The following is a 5065-nucleotide window of genomic DNA, read 5'->3' as shown; positions in this document are numbered from 1 at the left end:
TAAGTGAATTTGAAAAAAAATATAAAAAAATTAAAAATTACACTTTATTCTTTTAATTGTTAAAAAAATTTAAAAAGAGTCATTTCCAAAAATTACAAAAGGTTGAACGGTTGAAGAGAAGAGAAGAGAAAGAAACAACGTCACATTCCTAGGCCAATACTATAACAACCGTGCTACGTTACCAAGAAGTAATCTGCAATATCTGCCAAAAGCTTATTGGGCTGCTAGACAAAGCCCACTTGTTTAAAAAAACACATCCTAAATTAACCTAGTTAATCCTACTGTAACCCCTTTTTCACTTCTTCTTATAGTGGAGACACACCTCCACTCCCCATCTCCACTTGCAGCGCCGCATAGCACGCCGGATTGTTGTCTTCGCCGGTCGCATTCCTCAACCCAATCAACGCCGCCGGGAAACCAGTTGCCGCCACTAACAAGCACGGTCTCTCATCCGCAAAAGTGACACCCAGCACGGCTGCATGTTGCTGTCGTGGAGACGCATCCACAGGTGAAACCTTCATCGCTGTATGTTTTCATTCCCCCTCCCCCGTTGCTAAACCTCCCTGCCTCGGAGACGCGTTGCTAACCTCCTTCCGACGCTGTTTCCCTCCGCTTGAGGAACGCTGCGCAGCACCGCCTTTGCTCAAACCCGCGACGTCGCACTGCCACCACCATTATTCTGCCGGGACACGTGCAATCCACCACTGCCCTCATGACGCGCTGACGCTTTTTCCCATCTTTTGTCGCGGGCTGCTGCTGCTCCTTCACTCCATTGTTCTCCAACAGGTTAGTAGATGCTTAGGGTTTTATCTAATAGATTTCCTAATTCAACCGTGCTACGTTACCAAGAAGTAATCTGCCAATATCTGCCAAAAGGTTATTAGGCTGCTAGACAAAGCCCACTTGTTTAAAAAAACACATCCTAAATTAACCTAGTTAATCCTAATACCAATTTGTTACCCCTCTAACCCTACTGTAACCCTTTTTCATTTCTTCTCACAGTGGAGACACACCCCCACTCCCCATCTCCACTTGCAGCGCCACATAGCATGCCGGATTGCTATCTTCGCCGGTTGCATTCGTCAACGGAGTCAACACCGTCGGGAAACCAGTTGCCGCCACTAACAAGCACAGCCTCTCATCCACAAAAGTGACACCCGGCACGGCTGCATGTTGCTGTCGTGGAGATGCATCCACAGGTGAAACCTTCATCGTTGTATGTTTCCATTCCCCCTCCCCCGTTGCTGAACCTCCCTGCCTCGGAGACGCGTTGCTAACCTCCTTCCGACGTTGTTTCCATCCGCTTGAGGAACGCTGCCCAGCGCCGCCTCTGCTCAAACCCGCGACGTCGCACCGCCACCACCATCATTCTGCCAGGACACGTGCAGTCCACCACTGCCCTCACGATGCGCCGACGCTTTTTCCCATCTTTCGTCGCAGGCTGCTGCTGTTCCTTCACTCCATTGTTCTCCAACAGGTTAGTAGATGCTTAGGGTTTTATCTAATAGATGATTCTCTTAAATGTCTTAGGATTCATAAACTAGGATTAGTGGTTCAATTGAGGTGTTCTTTAACGCCGCAACTAGCACCGGCTCCAAGACGCGTCGCTCAGACACTTCCTCCTTCATTGGCGCCACTGATCTAACAGGTTAGTAGTATTATTTCATGGTTTATGTACCTAGATGTGGCCGATCTATTGAGGGTTCATATACTTGGATTAGGTATTCATATAAGATGCATTTTGAATTTGTGGATGTTATTTTTTGTAATGTTAGAAGTTAAATTATATGAACTGATCTCAGTTCATTGTGCTTTGCTGCAGAGCTTTTGTATGTATTATTAATTGTTTTTGTATAGAGAATCCGCAAATGTGGGATAAAAATGGGGTTAAGATAGTCTACGGAGTAAATGTTGTGCCATTTTGGATGTGTCTTTTTGGAGGTGTCTTTCCAGGATGTGTCTAACTATGAATGTGTTTTCTAATTGAGGTGTCTTTTCTGGTAGTGTCTTATATGTATGTGTCTTTTTTCTCTCGGATGTGTCTACTAATGGAGCTGTGTAATGGATATGTCTTTCACTTTGCTATTTCTGTTTCTGTCTGCATTGCTGGATTTCTTAAAGGTTAACTTTCCTTTAGTAATTTACTTGCATTCTTTGATCATGCTAGTTATGTTGAGTTACTTCGTTTTCAAGAACCTCTATGTGTTACTCATCTCATCACATGGACGTTGATGTGTCTTCTTTTGGATGCGTCTTTTGTTTAAAACTTGTTTTGATGTGCCTTTAATTGATGAGTCTTCTAATCATCCCATTCTTTTGATCCATCAATAACTATTTTTTTATTCTGCCCTATATTCCCATTTTAGAATGTTTGTACTGATTCTTGCTGATAATGAGCCAATGGCATATCAATCTTCTCATAAAGCTTTCCTACTCCGCTGACTATTATTTTCTATGAAAACCAAACATTAAAGTTTGATTGAACTGCTTGCAGCAGCCACTTCCTACCAGCTTTTAGTTTTTTTGCTTTTCTTTTTTAATAGGTGGTGACCCTTTCAATGCTGAAACAAGCTATGCCCTTAATTTTGGAGCAAGAGGAAAAACAAGAATCATGAAAAAAAATCAGAATTATTATTTAATTTCAGTCTTCTTTTTTTCTTTTGTTCAACTGAATAAAACTCACAGATCAGATGACAGAAATATAGTGATTTAATTTTCAATTTTTTTTAGCTCTAGAAATTCAAGCATGGAAGAATAAAAGACATATAACCATGTATTTCACAAAAGCCCTGGTATAACCATACAAAGAATGACATCACAGTAAGTGATTTGTTTTGGTTCTGACTAGCCATTTCAAGCTGAAAGCTAGCTGCTTACTCCTCTAGTTTATGATGATTTAATTTCTCCTAAATAACCTTGATAAATTATAAATGTTACAATTATATATCTCTAATGCTTTTGTGTGGAAGATGCTAATTTTGTAAATATAATGATAGATTGAAGAATAATATATAACTATTGAAAATTTGTAACAATTCAGATTAGTTTGATTGTGGCCAATGCACACAAGAATTTCTATTTTTGCCAGCTCAAGTACCTTCATAGCACATTTAATTAAGCCCGTTAAATATCCCTGTTCGTTTGGATTTATGAATCATTGGTAACCATGTTGTCTTCTTGGAGCTATAATTATTCTTTTGCTCAAAGGGAAGAATCTTCAATCTTCTACTCTTTCCAGAGGTTATAAACAAATTGCTACAATCTAGTGGAACATCAAGTCATTTTCCTATTGTGATAGCAATTGCCTGTTTCTATTTATGTTTCTACATAGAAGATAGCCACAGGGAGAAGAATATATTGGTCACATTCTCATTTGCGTTGTCTTTAATGCTTATATATCTATGTATATATATCAATAGCTCTTTTTAAATCAAGTTTTGGACCAAGAAAAAGAAATAGAATGATAAGAAAAATGGATCAGAATGTGTTTAACTATGGATGTGTTTTCTAATAGAGGTGTCTTTTTTGGTCGTGTCTTCTCTGCATGTGCCTTTTGTATTGGATGTGTCTACTAATGGAGCTGTGTTCCAATGGACATGTCTTCCATTTCCTTAATGGATATGTCTTTTATGGATATATCTTATATTTAAAATTTACATGGATGTGTCTTTGATAGATGTGTCTCCTGTTGAATGTGTGTTTATTGGATATGCCTTCTGTTAAAAACTTTTTTGAATGTATCTTTAATAGATGTCTCTTTTGTTATAAGAGAAGGATGGCTGCTCGCACTAAATATGAGAAGTTGGAAGAGTAGATGGAGGAAGCTACAACTAACTTGGTCTCTCAATCAAGTCAGATAGAGGAATTGAAGTTTCATCCAAGGGAGTGTAATCAAGAGGTTGCTAACATGAAGAGTGCTCTGATCGAATAGTTTCTTGTTGGATTCTCAAGTTTTTTAAGATTAAGTGATTTATACTCTTAAGGATTTGTTAGATTCTTAGTTTGAACGTCAAGAAAAATAGTTTATTCATCAATGTTGACATATTCTCAAAAGTTTATATGAATGTATGTGTATATGATTTTCTCAAATTTCTCAATTTTCCTTTAGACATATTTACATCAATGTAAGTTCAGTTGTTTGTTACATCTATTTGGTTATAGTGATCCTATAACTTGTTATCATGCTGAGATGTAATGAAAGAAATCATAATATTCATTCAACTTATCCATACAATTTACATAACTGTAGAATTAGGAATTCATCATGACCAAAAATACTGCAAGAACTTTCTATTTTGTTAGAGGGGTAAAGCTATATCGTAATTAAAATTATTATATCAATGCCATACAACTAGCTAAACAAAAAATAGCTTTCTATTTGCTACACTTGGATCACGTCTTTTCCACTTCATCCGGTTCATCAACTGTTTCAAATTCCTCTTCCATTAGTTCAGATTCATCAATCATCTTAAAGTAGATTTTCTGCTTTTTCAATGTGGTCTTGCAGCTCGGAATCCTTGAGCATATCTTCTGATGACGTGGTACATTGCTTCTGCAAAAAGCAAAAATGAAGAATAAATAGAGATGTTGTGATTTATTAGCAACTCAGCTTCTTTAATTTGTTGATCTTCCTTTTCATAGCCTGTAGAACATTAAATAGTAGCTAAGACCAACTTAAATTATAAAAATCATCTCTGCTAGTGGAGATTTACTAAAATAGAAGTATAGAAGCTATTCAGAAATTTTACAAACTGTGTTAAAATTTTAACTTGCATAAAGAGGCAGCAATCTTAAAGCAAACTTGAAAATGAATGTTGGTAACTAAGTTGCCTACTTATTATAACACATGCAAGGCAAAGACATGCCTCAGGGGAACCAGGAGCAATACCAACCAAGAACAACCATTTTTCTATAGGGTCACATAGATAAATAATGTGTTGATTGTTTGCCAAATTAGTTCTTTCAAACATTTTCACAGGTTCAGAATCTCCTACATGATACATATATCATAGATCAACAAACCATTTAACAATTTCCATACAAGCTACAAGCACCTCAACCAAAA

General features: G+C 37.5%; 1 long non-coding RNA gene across 1 annotated transcript; it reads left to right on the top strand.

Moving 5' to 3' along the window:
- Positions 1573-4168, top strand: LOC110269689. The gene is made up of 3 exons (XR_002358452.1): positions 1573-1648; positions 2731-2820; positions 3770-4168. It is a non-coding gene; the product is annotated as an uncharacterized LOC110269689 (long non-coding RNA).

This window comes from Arachis ipaensis, chromosome B03 (assembly GCF_000816755.2).
Source record: "Arachis ipaensis cultivar K30076 chromosome B03, Araip1.1, whole genome shotgun sequence".
Taxonomy (NCBI): domain Eukaryota; kingdom Viridiplantae; phylum Streptophyta; class Magnoliopsida; order Fabales; family Fabaceae; genus Arachis; species Arachis ipaensis.
This window is presented reverse-complemented; position numbering and strand designations above follow the sequence as displayed.